The sequence below is a fragment of the Doryrhamphus excisus genome, chromosome 13, assembly GCF_030265055.1.
Source record: "Doryrhamphus excisus isolate RoL2022-K1 chromosome 13, RoL_Dexc_1.0, whole genome shotgun sequence".
Taxonomy (NCBI): domain Eukaryota; kingdom Metazoa; phylum Chordata; class Actinopteri; order Syngnathiformes; family Syngnathidae; genus Doryrhamphus; species Doryrhamphus excisus.
The window spans coordinates 10,075,593-10,095,576 of NC_080478.1; positions in this window are offsets into that span (position 1 = coordinate 10,075,593).

The following is a 19,984-nucleotide window of genomic DNA, read 5'->3' on the forward strand; positions in this document are numbered from 1 at the left end:
ATGTTTTATATTATAATGCTCCTCCTGCCGTCTGCCGCCGTGGAACCGGCGGCAAAAATGCAATTTATTTCCCGCTCTGCACACGATGGAGACAGCTGATAATGTCACCAGAAAATATGAAGACTGCTGGATTGGGACCAAAGAGCCTACTATTTATGTATGGAATATAAATAAAATGTTTTGTGGCGTTTAGTGGAACCAAAAAAAAAAGCACACACACTTGACAAAAAGTTACTCAAGTTAACGTCACATTTCTGTCTGTTTATTATGGTCTGGGTTTACATATCTGTCATCTTGATGCAGATGCCACTTCTCTATAATGACATGGATCACTACGGGGGCGGCGTAAAAGAGGTCGAGGAGGTGGTCAAGTTCACAGACGTTAAACATCGCACCAACCACACTGGAGCATCGCACCAATCACACTTAGCATCAGCTGCTTTTTTTAACCTATGAGAAACCATCTACAGTATGTTGTCATGACATATATGACACAGCTCGCTCATATATCATGGCCGCCACTTTTCACTCCTGCTAATATGGATTTATCTGTTGCCCTGACAGTGATGGCACGACTGACGTAGCTGTTTACACGCACTTCACTGACGAGAAGGAGGAGGAGGGCGATGACAGCGCTCTTTGCCCGGAGGCCCGATTTATAGCCGCTGGTTGCCCATCCACTGCTGGTATAGATCGCTGGACGTGTCCTTGCTTTATTGATCGACACTTCTCACAAGTTCACAACTTCCGCGTTTCCTGATGCTTGACTTGACAGGAAGAAGATTTAGTAGAGGGATGAGGTCAGATAAAAGGGAGACGAGGAGGTGGATGGAGACGGCGAGAAGGGAAAACGTGTTCCTCCTCTGGGAGGATACGGCTCTAGACCAGGTCAAAGAAGATTGAGGCGTCCAGAATTAGCTTTTGCCATAGTGGAACTACAGTAGCTTTCCGAGGTGTCAATACAAATCTGGGTAGACGCTGATACCACTCCAACTCCAGTATTTTCTTGTTGAACTCGAGGAAACTGCCGGCAACACATCTAATGATTTAAGTGCTCGCACTGCATGAGCCAACAGAAATGGACCTGACTGCTTACACTGTACACTTGAGCATGTGCTGTTCCACTTAAGTCTTGTAGTAACGTGCATTTTGACAAGGAGAAAATGTTTCAACTGTGTCAGAATGCTGATGCTAAAAAGCAACTTGCCTCGTACACTCATCTGTCCTTGTACCTTTTATAAGGGTCTAAAAGTCAAAGGAAAAGACAGGAAATAATACACACATACAATATAATACACTCTGTTGCCTCAATTTTCTAAGTTCAAACTGTGAGTACATGCAATATAAGAAATACATTGACAACCTTGTGTTCGGCTTCTATAGATTTCTTTGTGCAAACCAAAGGGTGTCACCAACCAAAATGAACCAGAGCTTCTCTTCCTGTCACTCACACACATGAACCAGTGACCTGGTGCAATAGTAATCTTAGAAACAGTAGATTATTCACATTTCAATTGACAAATATTATTAAATTCATGCTATTGTCCTTTTATTTTTCATTATGATAGATGAAGCTCTAACCTGCCTTCCCTGACTGCATGTCACTGGTCGCCTTATATTCAAGTCAAAGCGGCTGTAGTGAGAAAATGTAAATGTTTATAACTAAATTTCTTCCAGATGCAATTTGTTTTAAATACCCTCTGGCTATAAATCCTGCAAAAATGTGTTTGAATTTGGGATTCTCTCATCTGGTGTTGCATTATAAATCAACTGTCCTGTCGCTATCACAAATCTTGCACTATAGTGTGCAAAGACTAGGGTTGACCGGAAGGAGTAGTGTCTAAAAAGTTTGGCTTAACTTCACAAAAAGAGCGGTTTGCTCATTGCAACATTTGCAACACAATGATAGAAACAACATCTTTGTTGCGATATGTCAGACTTCCTCTAAGCAGTCACAATCATGTAAGTCAAAGAATAAATGACGTCTGTCTCATGCCAATGTAACCCAGGGTTTCAGGATGCTAGTTTATGTGGAAGTCGGGTGCAAATACATTCATTTGCACAGTATGTCTCAGTAAGTCACAGAAAGTCAGTAGTAGTAAGTGACCTTCTCAACTCATGCAACACACTCCCGCCTTCAAAATAAGAGCCGTTTCAGCTATAAGGGTTTTTTTTTTAAGTGCAATAAACACACAGCTTTTGTGAAAGTGTACTCCTGTAAAGAGAAACTTCATAACATTTATATTGAAGTTGGATGTTTTGATATTTACATACTGGTTGAAAATCGCTGTGGGAGACATTCTTAGCCAAATCTTTTATGACACTGCCTCTAAAAAGCATCCGAATCGAGAATCAATAGGAACGGGAATCGAAACCGGAATCAAACGTTCAAACATTTTGTGCAATTTTTTGAAGTCTGAAATAGTCCTCAAAACATGATTTGTTTATATACTGATTTATCACATACTACAGTATTAATTGGCCCTGTACCCTAGAAACCGCCCATGAATGATACGGGAAAAGGCCGAAATGATACTGTGTCAAAGCCCAGGGCAGTGATACTGATAAAATATAGAATTTAACCATGTCCAGTATCAGCCCCCGTAGCTGTCCACTCAGAGCGCACTGCTCTGGTATCGTGCCCGTGAAACAACCAATCAGAGAACAGCGCACGAGTGCTTAGTGCCTAGTGCTTATCCAGTCCGCAAAAAACCCAAACTTGATTAATGGAACTTTAATTGTCAGACATTGATAAGATAAGACTGTTGATAAAATATTATTGTTGAAATATTTTTGCAATTATTGTGTTAATTGCAAATACATGTAATAAACTGAACATTTTCTGGAAACAAAATGGTATTTTGATTAAATAGTATGTGATAATAAGCTCATGATTAAATAGTGTGTGATAATAAGATCATCACAAGGTTTGTCTGGTATCAGGCCAGGTGTCATGCCCCCAAGTGCTGATACTGGCACCATGTATTTGTGATAACCTATAATTACTTCTTTGATTAGGCACAGTGAAGGCCTAAAAGCTCAGAGGTTTGAGAAACTGCAAGATCACTTACACAGCCAATGGAAATCCATCCTGAACCAGGCTTGGTTTCCACATTGTTTACAGTGGCTTATGATGGGTTGCTTGCTGGACAATTGTACTAAAGCGCTACAGATCAAAATATCTCCTTCTGTCATTTTTTTTTCCACCTTTTGCTCTTAGCACTTTTACAACACAGAAAATGCCCTCAAACGCTCTCTCAAGCCCTCTGGCCTTGTACAAGATGTGTGCAAAAGCATGTGCAAACATGTGCTGACAGGCTCTCACTGTACTCAGAGACGGTGTACAGTATGTCTCAGATCCATCGGTCATAGTAGCTCCACAAATGGTCTTTGAGACTCTTGAATGTCCTCCTCCTGTGTCTTTCCTTAAGGATCCCTCCCCAGGGGGCTTACATTAAAGAAACAGACGCTTGCAAAAAAACCCACTGGGAGGGTGAAAAAGGCAACCAGCATGAGACCAGGACACGCGTACAACCTATACCAGCCCTTAATGGAGAACAAAGCCGAGGCTTTGTGATGTTTATGTCAACCTCTTGTGCAGCCAGCCTAATTGGCTTGGCAATCATGGGATACATCCTGTGTACAGCACACCTCTATGTGTATGTATTCTCTCTTCTGCCCATTTACAGTATGTGATGCACTTCACATTTGTTCTGTGGTCGTGTACACTATTCATTGTTAATGACTTGACGGCATCCTCCTCGCGCCAATGCGCTGCCAGAGCACTCATTAGCTGCACACATGGAACTGCTCCTCCTTGCATATCTTTATCTTTTCAACTCAGATACCTTATGATAAGGATTTGTTGAGATCAGAGGAGGTTGTTCCATTTTTTTCACATGATTTAATGTGTTTTTGTCTACCACTCCAACACTGCTGGACACAAAAGGATGATAATGCCTGACTAATACAAACTCAATGGTGGTGCTGTTATTGAACCCAAATGTTTAACTATGTTTTTTTTTTTTACATGTTAAGTAAAAATTGTTGAATTTGCATGTTCCCTGATCACATACAGGGCAGAAAGCTGAGGTGAGGCCGGCCCAAATCTCTCCTCTAAGCTTAAGTCAATATATTGTTTGCGGAATCATTGATTGAACACCACCGCTTTCTTCAGCTAGTGTAATGTCTATAACGCGAGTGTGGAATCGTTCTTGCTTATCAGACAATAAAATATAGAATATGTCATATGCTAAGGCCTCATCTTGGCGGAGGTGTGCGCGGGTTGGAAGGTGCTTGTCGCTGCCATAGAGACAAAAAGCCAGCTGGAGCTAGATTTAGCAAAAAGTCAAATGCATTGAAGATGTTTTTAAGGCTGCATGGTGGATAAGTGGTTTGTGTGTAGGCCCGGGAGATCCAGGTTTGATTCCCTGCTCAGGTATCTGTGTGGAGTTTGCATGTTCTCCCCGTGCATGTGTGGGTTTTCTCCAGGTACTCCGGTTCCCTCCCACATTCCAAAAACCTGCTAGGTTAATTGGCGACTCCAAATAGTCCATAGGTATGAATGTGAGTGTGAATGGTTGTTTGTCTATATGTGCCTTGTGATTGGCTGGCGACCAGTCCAGAGTGTACCCCGCCTCTCACCCAGTATTAACATAAAAAATCCCAAGGAGTCAGTGCCTCACCAGCATATTTAACCTCACTGCCCATCATTGCTATTTAGCGTGCCTTCCAAAGCATTTTAAAGCCAACCTATAGAAGACACCTCATATGTACGTAATCTTTTTAAAAATATGTACAATCAAAAATCATTGACTCTGTGAATGCAAATGTACAATTATTGTGTTGTTCTTTTTCTTGGATGCATGACTCTCAAGGCCATAACATCACTCACAGGTGTGTGATCCAAAACTAAAATGTGTCACCAAATTACCCCTGTGATGAGGTGTACCTGCCCAATTATGATTGATCTTTGCAAGAGAAAACAAAGTGATGCATTTTATTTGCATGTTAAAAGCCACTCGCTCGACTGCCTAACACCCCCCAACGCCACCGTCTACCCCCACTCGCTCTCCCACTGCCGTAATTATCTCCAATGTGAAATGCTATTTAGGTATTCATAATTTATTTCTGTGAGGGGACGGCACAATAGACAAGCATGCAACACTCTGCCAAGCCACTCTTTTTTTTTTTTTTTTTTAGATAATTGAAAATCTCATTTGCATGAGAGGAAAATCAAACACTCATTTCCATATATGAGATTATAAAAAGATAACTGCCAGTGTTTGTTGTTTGGTATTCTCTCTGAGTCTTTGCACGTAATTGCTAAACGCCACAAATAGGGCTGTGCTGTTAACCTCCAAGCGACTGGATGTTAGCGCTGTTGTCTTATCTGCTCCCACAAAGTTTGTATGTGCATTCAGGCGTATTTGTGTTCATTGCACAGCCGCCGGTTCCAAATTAGGAACCCCAGCTTTGGGAGCGGCCATCGTCAGACATTCATTGTAGCCCAGCATGATGTTGTGTCGGGAAGCGGATTCATACTGCAGTCAAAGCCAGTGATCTTCTCTGTGTTGTGTGCATGAGAGATCAGAGGTGTCCTGTTTCACCTCTGACAAAAACAACCCATGTATTCTATCTCTACCCCCACCCTTCTCTTACTAATACATCCACAAGCCTCTGTCTATTCCAGAAGGACACCATTAAAGACCGGGCCTCAGCCTCTCTTTCCCCGACTTGCAGCTCATTAATGCAGCCTCCAACATGGGCGGACACCAAGAGATTTCCTATAACACCCGCACCCCCAACCCCTTAATCTTTCCTTCTTTAACCACCGCCCTCCCCAAAGCATGATAAATGGGATTTATTTAGCAGGTAACACTGGCCGTACTGGTCACAACTTACAGTATACCACATTGCTGACACTTTTCAGTCCCAAACATTATTAATCAATTCAGTTAATTTCAGATGAGCACATAAAATCAGGCAGTTAACTGTTTTCCAATGAGATTCCTTTTCTAACGATGTCTTAGGGGGTGTTGCTGTTGATCAGACATGTTGCACAATTACTCAGAAACTGTGCAAATTAACACTGTGGTGATTACTTACTTAATGTACTATCCATTTTTAAACGTCAGCCGCTGAATGCATAAACTGGGATGTCAAATGTTTCAGCTAATGATCGGGTTAAATGAGATACCTGTTGACGGGGGGGTACACAAGGATGGCTCTTATGAAGTGATGCAGTGATGATGTATTTGTACAAACCAACACTTCTACGACACAATCATTGCACACACATGGGTGAATTTTTTAAAAATGCACCCCAATGTGTTGCCTGTGCTATATTTTTTTTCCAGATAAATACACCACAGGTTTTCCCTTAGAATTTATTGAAGCTGTGGTGGTGGGCTGCATGGGAGCTGTGTGGTGTGGTGCCACTGCTCAAAATATTTAAATATACTGTGGGTGAAAATGTCAACATTAGGGTAGTTTCCACTGGCTTCAATAAGAAACACATTAATTAATTTTAAATACTTTTCTCTCTGACTTTTCTTCCTCTCCTTATCTGTCAAATGCCAAATGGGCAGACAGGCCATTCCGGTGCACATTTTCCAAAGTATTTCATATTTTATTTCAAACTGATTATGGCCAATATGTAACTAATAGGCTATGCATGTGTCCATATAGCAAATATAGCCCAATCCATTAGATGCAATGGAAACCCTGTACCACATGCTCTGTTGTAAAACCCCAAAGGTTGATCTCAGAAATCCGAAGGACTTGAAGTTTCTTACACGGTTCAATGTACTCCAAAAGTCACCCACAGTAACCAACTGCTGCTCATTTGTTCAAGTCATTTTCAGGACATTAAATTTGTCGCAACTGGACTGTTCAAGTGGTCTTAGAAGAAGTTTTGCTTCTCATCCAAGCAGGCTTAACCAGGTCATGCTCAATAATAAGGACAGCTCCCATCTGACCAGATAGCGATAGTTTGTGGAGGATCAAAAGTATTCATCCTCTAAAGGTAGAGTGATCTGACTAGTCAATAACAGTTTCACTATTTTGTGGTGCAAAACGACAGTCGTTAAGATACAATAGAGTGGGGCCCACGCCAGCCAATGGCAGTTGTTAGCTTTCCATTCAGAAGAACAATGGTAATGGATCTGGGTGAGGAGCACATCTAATTGGAGTGAGCTGGAAAAGTTATTTTAGATTAGGTGACTACTTGTATAAGAGCTGTGCAGAATCCCATATTCATTTCCCCTTGAAGCAGTCAAAGCAATGGTCACACACGTACTCCTCCTACTGTACACAACTCAGCTGAACATTTGTGACGACCTCTATTGAATAGCTGGGAAAGGACAACTGTCATATTAATGACATGAGGTATATTTTATTTCTTTATGCGCTACGTATTTTCGTTTGGGTCTCCAGTGCAGGTAATTGAAAGGCACTGCTCAGTGTAGCGCATGCACTCAAACACGGGATGAGGCCACCATTACGCCTGAGCATGGCCTGCAGGGATGAGGGGATGGAGGGATAGAAGTGGCTGCATGCCATGATAGACATTTAGATTAACTGGGACCAACCGCCACACTCTGCTCAGGAAATGGAAATACATGTTGTCAAACTTCAAGTTGGCACAAAAATAATGAGCATCATTAGTAACCATGTTGTCACTCTTAGAAATGGTTTACAATTTAATTATAACGCTTTATGGACGTTCACAGTACACTAGCACTTAAGAAGATTCTTTTTCTTATGGCCTTGTACACCATAAATGGGCAAGGAGCGTGAATACGCAGTTCCTCATGTAATAAGCATATAATTAAACCCCTCTGACAATTACATCATGCATTATCAGTCTAAGCCAGATCCATTACTCCTCTTCGATCAATGGCTCGTCCGCAATAGGCCTCCTACTCTGACCACACCAGGGACCAGCCTTCTCCACTCTATTCAACACCAGTAAGTGCTGTTAGTGACATCCAACACCCAGGCCAAGGAAGGGGGAGAGGGCCAGCAACTTAACGTTAGGTAAGGAGCAAAGAAGGCAGAGGGATCGGCCAATGGTGAGTCATGTTTGGAGCCTGCAGAGTCATTGATTGCCATATCTAAGAATGAAAATCTTCAAAAAGATGACTGAGGTTGCATGCAGACTAGTGTGGTGCAGAGCTGCTTGATGATTATGGATAGTTTTGAACCTCAGTTACACCGGGTATCTCATTTATGACCTTAGTAGTGTTCCAATTGCTCCAATGTGTTCTAATTCTTGCAGTTTCTGTACAGTAGTGTTTGCCCACTTCTTAATTCATTTTTGTACACTTGTTTCAGATCATCAAACAAATGTAAATATTAAGCATCTCTGTCTGCATCATCACTGTCCTGATGCAGAACCCAAGTTGGTTTCAGCTAAAACCAAATTACAAATTTCCCCACTGAGGGACGAATAAAGGCATATCTTAATCTTAATCTTAAAGGTCATCAATAATGATCAGGATTGTTTGCAGAAAGCAGAATTCTTGGTTCCATTTGTCACAGCAATTTTTCCAGGTCCTAAAGCAGCAAAACAGCCGCAGACCATCACACTACCACCACCATATTTTACTGTTGGTATGTTGTTCTTTTTCTGAAAGGCGACATTACTTTTACGCCAGATGCAATGGGACACACACTTTCCAAAAAGTTCAACTTTTGTCTCGTCAGACCATGAGTAAACCAAAAGTGTCCTACACAAGGAAGTCCAAATGCATACAACAAAAAATAGAATAATAATCAGAGTCGAAAACACTCAAAAATACAAAACCACTGTCAGGGAAAAGGGCTGGCAGGGAAAACTACTAAGCAAGGAAACTAAAGACACTGCTGCAAAAGCCAGGCAGGAACACGTTTAGCAGAAGCACAAAAATGAGGCGCTGCCGCTGGAGAAATGAGTACTCACAGAAGGATATAGATAAAAGCCAGAAAGCAAAAATACAGATCAAGGGGAACCACGAAGCCGAGCTGAGAGTGGGTGAAGCTTGAGGTACAATCTGGCACCGAATGAGTCCTGCCGACATGCTTGAGAAGGCTACGTGGGTAATTAGCTGCAGGTGTGCACCAGAGGCTCCGTTTTTGCAGGGCAGCAGTGCACTGCAACAAAATAGCAGACAGGCGGCAGTGGAGTGACAAACACACATCATGACACAGCAGTGGTTTTTGTCTTGGAACTCTGCCACGCAAGCCATTTTTGTCATGAACACTGACCTTAACTAAGTCAAAGGAGGCCTGTAGTTCTTTTTGTGGGGTCTTTTGTGACCTCTTGGGTGAGTCGTAGCTGTTCTCTTGGGGTAAATTAGGTTGGCTTGCCACTCCTTGGAAGATTCACCACTGTTTTTGCCATTTGTGGGTAATGGCTCTCACTATGGTTCGCTGGAGTACCAAAGATTTATAATCAAATGGCAAATTAATTTATAATATTTTCCAGACTAATAGATCTCAATTAAGCTCAGTTATGCATTGGGGGAAATCACTTTTTCACACAGGACCATATAGGTTTGGACTTTTTTCTCCCATTTTAATAAAAAAAAGTGTTGTCTTTGACTAATAATTATTGACCAATAATTATTATTATTAATAATATTTTGGATTAGATTCAATTTTATTGTTATTGCTCATGTCACTGGTACAGGGCAACAAAATGCAGTTAGCATCCAACCAGAAGTGAAAATTTATAAATACCTTATTAGTAAATAAATGAAGAAATAGAATATAGCTGTAAATGGACAGATATATGTACAAACTATAACAGGCTATGACTATGATACAGTGTGGATATATATAGGGATATAAATGACTATAATATGGCTATTGCAGATTATACAGATTATAAACAGTATGCACAGTATAGATGTGACAATAATAAAAGTAATATGTACAGTAGTGAAATGAAATTTAATTTGTTTGAGGAAAAATCTGAAACATTTAAATGTGACAATCAGAAAAAAAAAAAATCAGGACAACACTTTCACACCACAATAGGTGTCGACAACATCTTTTTCAAATTAAACATAAAATAGAAAACAATGAAACATGGAGGTAATTCAGAGTCTATGTACAGCTGTTGACTGAAAATAAGTCAAAACACAAAAGAAGTATAAAAAGCTGGCAACACATGAGTACTAAAATGATTGTGTCTTGCCTACATGGCGGTGTTAGTATCATGGTGTGGGGCCACATGAATGGTGCAGTTCATTCAGGGGAAACAAATATTCTATTGTCCACTGCGAGATGTACCTAAAAACTGTCTCAGAGTCTCAAAGTCTCAGCGGTTGAAAGAGCTAGTTGTCTTCACCTGGGCAAGACCACACCAGAAATTCATCCCGTCATCATAAGATCATTCCACTTGTACACAGAACACAACTCTCCTTTTGGATTAAACAGAGAGTAATAAGGTTGTTTGTCAAAAGCAGGCAAAGTAAAGTATTCACCTTCAATAAATCATGAGGACTATCTCTGTGTCTATGCTTTTATTGGCAGGAAGAAGCATATGCATGCCATCTGCCAATGTGGTGTGAGAGGGGAGTATGAGATTATCATTTTTCTGCCAAATCCCCCTCTGCCTGTCAGAGAGGTCTGAATGTAGCGACCACAGGCCCTGCAAATAGATTAAATCAGCCCCAACCTCTTTCTGGCTCCATCTGCTTTCCCCTCGTTCTCACTGGCCGCCTCTCACCCTGCCCTCTATTCATCTATTCCCCTACTCATCCATCCATTTCATCTTTTTTCGCCCCTCCCTTATATCCTTCTGTTCCAGCTCCTGCTCCTTTTCACCAAAATTATTACATTACACATCCGGGGAACATCCATTAGCTTGGAACATATTTGGTGGCCCTCTCTCCCCTTTTCCCTCCCTCTTTTTCTACTTCTTTTTCTCTCTTTGCAGGAATTGGCAGAGGCAATGTTATTTCAGATTATACAGTTGTTAAAGCTCATTCGAAGCGAGCAACGGGGTATCGGAAGCGTTGAACCCTTCACAGAGGGAGAGGAGTAGGTGTTGATGGAGTTTCTGGACAGGTGAGAAATGGAGAGAAGCTGTGAAGTATAGAGACCTGATCAGATGGAGGGGAGAGATTAGAGAGGGTGCCATTTTTTTTTTTGGGGGGGGGGGGGGGCATCCTTGTGTAGCGGGACATGCAAATGGATGCAAAATGCTCTTCCCTTCGCTTTTGTTGAAATGAATGAAAAAAATAGAATGTGAGAATAAATGTATAACAAGAAATGGGTTTGTGCATGGCTTTGGAGGCCGCCCAAAGCATGTCCCCGCTGCCCCCCACTGCCCTTATTCAGGAATAACTGCAACAGGGACTTTGAGTGATTGATGTCCTGGTGTCTTTCTGATTGACTTTATGCTTGCATACCCTCCAAGATGAAGGGATGAGGAGGTGCGCAGTAGCACCACCCCCAGGACATACTTCATTTGTTGAGACCTCTCCCCATGGGTCGGCCCTGATGTCCACACACATGCTTCGCAGGTTGAGCAGGCTAAAAGGGCGGCATTTCTCAGCATTAAATTGATGCTCACATGTGCACACTTGTTTTGTTGTTGTAGTTTGATGATTAGCTTTTAGGGGTCAGGTTGATCATGGACTTTGCTCCCCACTCCCTCAGGAGGTGGCACTGGGCTAAGGGGCCACAGAATGGGGGCATTACTTGTTGTTGTTTCTGTCTGCTGCCCAGTATGTACATTTTATGAATTATTGAGACACATCTCTTGCACTATTCATGAGTCAGGTTTGATTCTAGGGAAAATGAGGTATGCGTGTTGTACTATTTCTAGACAGTGGAACTTGCACTCTAACCGAAACGTACTGTCACCGTGTCATCCCCCCCCCATAAAAAAGACATGTAAATACAATTAATCTGTTCCAGAAAGCCAAAAATGTTAGCACTAAATGTGTTTTAATAGTTTTACAATCATTGTTTTACATGGGGCGGCACGGGGATCAAGTGGTTAGCGCGCAGACCTCACAGCTAGGAGGACCAGGGTTCGATTCCACCCTCGGCCATCTCTGTGTGGAGTTTGCATGTTCTCCCCGTGCATGCGTGGGTTTTCTCCGGGTACTCCGGTTTCCTCCCACATTCCAAAAACATGCTAGGTTAATTGGCAACTCCAAATTGTCCATAGGTATGAATGTGAGTGTGAATGGTTGTTTGTCTATATGTGCCCTGTGATTGGCTGGCGACCAGTCCAGGGTGTACCCCGCCTCTCGCCCGAAGACAGCTGGGATGGGCTCCAGCACCCCCGCGACCCTTGTGAGGAAAAGCGGTAGAAAATGAATGAATGAATGTTTTACATGCAGAATACAATTCAAAATGCATGTGAATGACAAATGAATGCGACGAGTCAATGAATGCTGCCTTGATGAGTTACCTACTGGATTTCTCAAATCTGTGCAGAGCAGTTTGCTACCGCAACTCGCTCACATACTTAACATCTCACTTCAGACTGGAACATCTCCAAAGGCCCTAAAAATTAAGCCTCATTAAGCCTCTTATGAAGAAGAACAGCCTTGATGCCCATATCAAACCGGCCGTTATTAGGAAAGTCTTACAAAAGGTTGTATAGCAACCGTGTACTGACTTTCTCCTCTCTAACAATGTGTTTGGTACTTTCCAATCAGGATTCAGGCCCCACCACAACACTGAGGCAGCTCTGACCAAAGTGACAAATGATATCCATCTGAACACAGATACAGCCTATGTCTGAGTTTTAGTTCTGCTAGACCTGTGCGCTGTCTTTGACACAATTGACCATATCATCTTACTACAGAGGTTAGAAAACTGGGTGGGGATCTCTGGTACTGATGTAAACTGGTTTAAGTCCAATCTTTCAGACATGAAGTACTTTGGGAGGATGAGTAACTGTGTCTCAGACCAAATGGCTATGACCTGTGAGATTCCCCAGGGGTCAATCCTGGGGCCACTACTGTTCAATCTTTACATGCTCCCTTTCAGCCAGCTAATGCACAGGTGCAATATGATGACATTCAGATCTACGTGTCACTGTCTGCAGGTTTGTGGATGCAAAACAACTTTATCCAGCTAAACTCAGACACAACTGAAATAATTGTCTTTGGCCCACAGAAAGAGAGAAAATGTCATTAGTCACAGTCATAAAGGAAATATGACCAATATTCCTGTCGCTCAGAAAATGGACTTTAAAACAGGTCTGCTTGTGTAAGTCGTTTCATGGTCTTGCGCCACAGTAGATCTCTGACATGTTAGAGCCACATGATCAATCTCAGGCTCTGAGAAGCTCAGGGAGTGAAGAGTGGTGCCCAGAGTCTGGACTAAGCACAGTGAGGCTGCATTTAAGTTTTATGCTGCCTAAATCTGGAGAGTCTTCCACAAGATGTGTGACAATCCACAACTTTGACAATGTTCTGTGAATGACTTTATAATGTGATTTTACCCTTCTTTTCTGTAAAGCACTTTGACATACATTGTGTACGAAGTGAGGTCTGTAAATAAAATTACCTTGCCTTGAATCTATACCGAAATATACGTTAACTAGGGCATATGCAAACCAAGGTTCCACTGTACTTAGTCAGTGTCGGCTCAAGCAGATTCGTCAAACATGCAAAGAAATGCTAATACAATGGAAAGAGGTAGTTATTTGCTAACTAACACAATTGTGAAACAAATCTTTGCTTTTCTTTTGGTCACAGCTGCATAACATTTTCCTTAATCTAACATAATGTTAATTAATATGACATAATATTAATTTCATTGGTCATTTGTATGTTTTTCGAGTGCAGTGTGCAGAGTGAGTGCAGTGTCAACTGCATGTTTTTTTTTTTTTTAAGACAACTGAAAGAAGGTGCTACAAATGCCATTTACAGTTTATTTATGTTGTTGCACCCCACTTTTACTCTCATTCCTTAATACTTTCCAATTCTACTCGATTTGCACTGCACTTTTTGGTGCATCGCTCTGCTATGAAATGTATTTTACGCTTGAAACCTTTTTTTAAAGCTGCGTATGATTAGAAAGTACACTCCACAAGTAACAACACCAGGGCTGCATCTTAAATGCATTGTGCTCCCTGTGCACTGCACTGTACTGTATTTATATTGGGGTTTCACTTGATGAAACACAGATGGTGTGTGTCAAAGATAAAAGGGAAGGAAGTATGAAGTATGACTAAGGTTATAATGACGGGGACCCATGAGACAAATACGCTGTGCGCTCTCTCTTGCTCTTGATGCTGTTTTCCATTTTGCATTTGCTTTTTTTTTTTTTTAAGCATCTTGAAATGTTTGCTTATTCAGCCTCTAACCAGATTCACACTTGACAAATCTGTGGGGGGAAAAAGTGAAAGTGTGTGTGTCCACGTGCAAGGTGTGGTAGCTAAGCTAGGCCAATATCAAGCTCATTGCTCACTTCTTCAGCTGCTGTCGATTCACTATAACATATGTTTATCTAATCCCGTTCTGAACTCCTCTCGGTAAACAGGCTGCGGTCAATACTGTCATGCCATGTTTGACTAACACCGCCACAACATACAAACCTAGCAAACCTGCTGCACAGCCAGAACTCATGCTGCATGTCAATCCAGCCCAACAGAGAGCTACTTTTTACCGCAGAGTCATAACTTGCACGAGGTTTAGTGTTGGCGGTGGGGATGCTAATGGACAGCATAGTCCTAAACTGTCATATCGCCATGTTGCATGTGCCGGCCTTCATCTCTACCCCCTCATGTGCACCTGTGCTTCATTATAAACATATTTAATGGCTTTTAACGGGTTTAATAGCAGGTCCTTTTTGCATGAAGCATGTAATGAATCACTTGATGTCATGCATGTGCCTAATGAGAGCACCCACTGTTTTGCTGAGACGCAGGGATGAGATGAGCCACCTTTATTTATTCATACAGTATATGTATTTACAGGATCAGATCATGTGGGAAACTGTCACATTTTGTGGCTGGTGTGCATGTTGGCTTGGGTATTGTGTGCTGGTGGTATGAATAACACAATAACTCAACTAATGAGCCTCATTGCTGAAAAGACGCATATCGCTATGAGACACATATCACGAGACTAAGACTATCACGACACTGAGTTCAAGAGACGAGACAATACATCTATGAGAATGAAATCAGATGAGATTTTAGCATGACTGTTAAAAGTACAATGAAAAAATATATGACAAGTGTTCTAATTTTTTTTGCATGTTTTTTTTACACTTATATGTTTCAGATCAAACTAATTTAGTCAATGGCAACATGACTTTTTATGTTGTTAATCCAAATCTATAGAGCCCTGTTTGGAAAAAGTGATTGCCCCCTAAACCTAACTGGTTGGGCCACCCTTAGCAGCAACAACTGCAATTAAGAGTTTGCGGTAACTTGCAATGAGCCTCTTACAGCGCTGTAGAGGAATTTTGGTACACTCCGTTTTGCTGAATTATGCCCTTTTAAAGTCATGCCACAGCATCTCAGTACGATTCAGGACAGGACTTTGGCTAGGCCACTCCAAAGTCTTCATTTTTAGGAATGAGCCGGATACTGGCTATAAACGAGTATCTGTTACGGATAATGCATTTTGTCGGATATGAGTATGAATAGAGTACATTTCGTCATTATATTATATGTATTTGTGTTTAAAGAAAATGTTCATTATGTATTCACTCTTCACACTCTGTGATTGGCCAGTCACACACAGCGGCCACCTCTCGCCTAGGCCCTTGACGGACTCTGCGAGTGGCAGTCTGAGCGGTGTCTCATTCATGTACATGGTGCAATTGGCAAGTTAGAAACGGCTCGTGTTGCGTTGGTCACACTGCCTCCATTTTATTTTCTTCAGCTCGCCTCTATTTCGGTTTGTATCAAAAGTTACTTGGTAAAACTTGTCTCGTCTTGTATGCAGGCTTGCATCAGTCACTTATGCATCGGGGGTAGCATAAGCGCTATTTTCCTTAATTTAACATATACCATGTTACCTTGCATTGTGCCTCACAAGACTACACTTTTCTAAACTAGGTATATGCTAGCAAAGTCACCTCCACCAACCAAAACAAAATGACTGTATGACTGACAAAAGGGCTGAAAGCAATGCACAGAGTGAGCTCTCTTGGAGGTGAGGTAGTAGATGAGGAAAACAGCAATATGAGGCTGGAAAAATTATTGAGTTTGTTTTCATTTATTGTATGATTAATTAATTATTGTCCCTGCCAAGAGCCCACTTTTTGATTTAGAAATCTTGTCATGTGTTAATCTTGTGACACACAACCTACAACCCACAAGCTTTTTGGTATTTTTGGACCTTTGTGACTCCCCAATACATGTGTAATAGTCTGTAATATTGCTGTAATATTTGTTTATAATATGGAAAACATTTTTGAACAATATAAATATTATATTACTGAGTCCCTACTTTGACATAGAACATCTACTCTAACACAATTTCTTGTCATTCAATCTAGTTTTATATTCATGATGGTAGAGTATCATGTAGAAACCAGACTTAATATGTCTATGCTTTCATCTAAATGACTTCTAAAAACATGCAGCAGCATAATCAGTCTCATTTTCAACTCCTGTCTTTCAGCAGTAGGTTACCATTAATAGCATTCAGATACTTGCACACTGCTATACTACAACTGTTGGATATTACTTTTAATGTCTGATGGCAAATAGAGAGAGGAGCCACTCTGCTCATCAAGCACTTTTTTTCTGATGAATCACTGCTATGTTGGCGCCATCGTCTCTGCGAGGAAGGCGACGGTTCGATATTTTCACTCTGTCTCCTCCAAAGCAATTGACAGCTGACTGTTGCCACAAATCGACTGCAGGAGGCGGGCGGCGAGAAAGGGAGGTTCGCTGATGTCATGAAAGCCTCGCTAGTTGTGTGAGGAATTGTCCTGATGTGAAGGTCACACGCAGAAATTATGTAACCTGCAAAGCAGCAGCACTTTTTTGTGTGAACAAAGTCAATATGGTTAACTTCAGGTTGGGTCTGATTTTTTACATAGTTGTTCCTGTGGAAAGGTGTCACGTTCATAAAACCTGTGTTAGATGAAATGTTAGATAAGAATAAGATTTTTGAATTATTAAATATCATACAGGTGTAAAAATACGCCCTTAAATAAACACTAACACAAAAACAGTAACAATTCTGGAGAGGAAGATTAAAGCTTGTTCTGCCAAAGCCCACTTTCCATTCTACAATCCACTCCTCATTTTCTGTTATTATTGTTGACTTTCCTATTTGTACTGGAGGACGGAGGGAGACCAATTTCTCATGTCCTTATGTTGGACTAACTTCTGTTTCCAGTTCTGCGTTCATAACCACATTTTCCATTTTTGCCTGGACAAAACAAATACTAAATAGAACCAAACGAAACGCAAAACCATCATTTTTGATACTCACTGAGCTGAAGTCCCATAAAATTAGCTTTGGTCTTGCAAGATTTCCAGATTCAATGCTTGTGTGAGACTTTAGGGAAATAATTTTCTGGAATATTTTGTTCTACCGTCAGTTTGTACGTCTAAATTCAGAACTTTTCCAGTTATCCGATTGAGATGCTTTAACTGAACAAATTTTGGAGGAAAATCCATCCATCCATTTTCTATACCGCTTATCCTCACGAGGGTTGCAGGCATGCTGGAGCCTATCCCAGCTGTCTTTGGGTGAGAGGCGGGGTACACCCTGGACTGGCGCACATATAGACAAACAACCATTCACACTCACATTCATACCTATGGACAATTTGGAGTTGCCAATTAACCTAGCATGTTTTTGGAAAGTGGGGGAAAACTGGAGTACCTGGACAAAACCCACGCATGCACGGGGACATGCAAACTCCACACAGAGATGCCAGAGGGGGGGATTGTCCCCGGTCACCTACCTGTGGGACCTGCACGCTAACCACTTCGACACCGTGCAGCTGGGGGGAAATCAAATCATACAAAACTGTGTACTGTGACGGGTTTGACTGTAATTTGCAAATGACAAAGCCGTAATTGTTACCTGGAATGGAATGAAAAGCCGTCATTGAGCCCAAAGCTGAACGTACTGTACTTGCATCACAATGGTAGTACTGATAGCTGATGTTGGTGTATTGATCCTGCGAGAGATAACTGTTTGTTACTGTGATATCAATATGTTCCATTTTCAGTCATGTTCAAAAGTATTGGCATACCAAAGACACCAGTGTTTTTGGCCATGCCTGTATGGAACACAACCAAATACAGTCACGACTAGAAACATTGGCAACTTTGGCATGACCATATATTTGGTCATGACTGTAGGTATTCAGCTTAAAATTCATGGTAAACCTTCACTAAAGTCATTTTGCGGATTTCCAGATGTAACGCCCCCTCTAAGTTATTCATTCGTCTGCTTCTGGTTTGGCTACAATTGCTCCTGTAAATATCAACCCATGCAATACTATTCTAATAAATTGCAATGAATGAGAATGAGGCTTCCTGAGGAAACGCATTGTGTTAGTAGGATCCTAATATGTAACATGCAGCTGTGTGGGCATGTTGTCCCCCCCACACACACTTTCCTCTACAAGCAGGCGTATACACACTGTCAGAAGAGTTTTGAAATCAATCAGCCCATGTGAGTTATTCACACAGTCCAACATCAAAAAGGCATTACTTATCTAAGGCCCCTTAATTTCCAATCCGTCTGTCAAGCCAGCTTGAAATATGGAATCTCATTACTTAGAACAAGTGGGGAGGGGGTCCAACATAAATCATCTTATTTTCATTTTACACTGACACAGTCTGTTTAGAAGAGGAGGGACGGTGGAGAAAAGTGGAAGTTGAAGAGTGGAAGTGACAGTTGGAAAAAAGAGATGGAGAGCTCTAAGGTGCCACCTGGAATGACAGAGCGACAGCAATAGCACCCTCCAAAAAAAAGCCAACATATTAGGTTTCCAATTTGGTTGACTGTCAAATTAGCGTGACGGTGATCCACAATCATCCTTCTTGTTTGCATTTGTCCTTTGTTTTGTTTGCATTCCTTAATTTTTGATTGCGAAGTTTGACATCAATAGTGTACTTACTGTATGACACTCGTATGTGTTACAGTCATGGCCAAAAACAGTGGCATGCCAAAGACGACAATGTTTTTGACCATGACTGTACATGTCTATCGTCAACAGTCGTCAACAGGCGAAGCTTATTGTGTTGCATTCAAAGTTGATTTATTGCAATTTGCGAAGGTACCGTAACTAGATGTAATGTTTACTGTATGACAGCATGTAGCATGTAGAACTGTCGATTAATCCATGAACAATGACTAACACCTGCCAATGTCATTTTGACATGTAGATGGCCAATGATTGCATGAACAGTGACATAAAATAGAAAATGGCCCTTGTACCATCGACTGGCGCAAATAACATTTTCCATCAAGTCCTGTGTATTTACAAACTGACGGAAAAGCCAGCCAATTATAGTAGTCACTGGAACGCAGACCAGCCAATGACTGCATTAAAAAATGACTGTAATGCAGGGCAATGACAATATAGATATAGGGAACGGGTTAGTGTTTGTGAGGAGATGCTGCCATGATTGAACTACAGTATCACACTGCGCACACATTCCTTCTAACAATGACAGTATTTCATTTTCATGATGTCGATTTCCACGAGATTCCGCATTTAACACTAGATTCCGTTTGCACTGGCCAATTCCGCGATTTCGTTAATACGGAAATCATAGGGCCATTACAGTTATTAACTATGTTGACTGTCCAATGATAACAAACTCGATCAATGAGGGTATAATCCTTGAAACACATGAAAACATGAAAACATCAAGGTTGTCTGAAGTCTGAGGTCGAATGCAGGAAAAAAAAAACACAACAAAATGGTTCTTCCTACTGCCTGAACCGTTCGGGTGGAAACACCCTCAACTTTAATAGTTCCGGGTGCATTAACTGTACATATGGACAACTACATGGTTTATTGGAAAAAAAGGCAA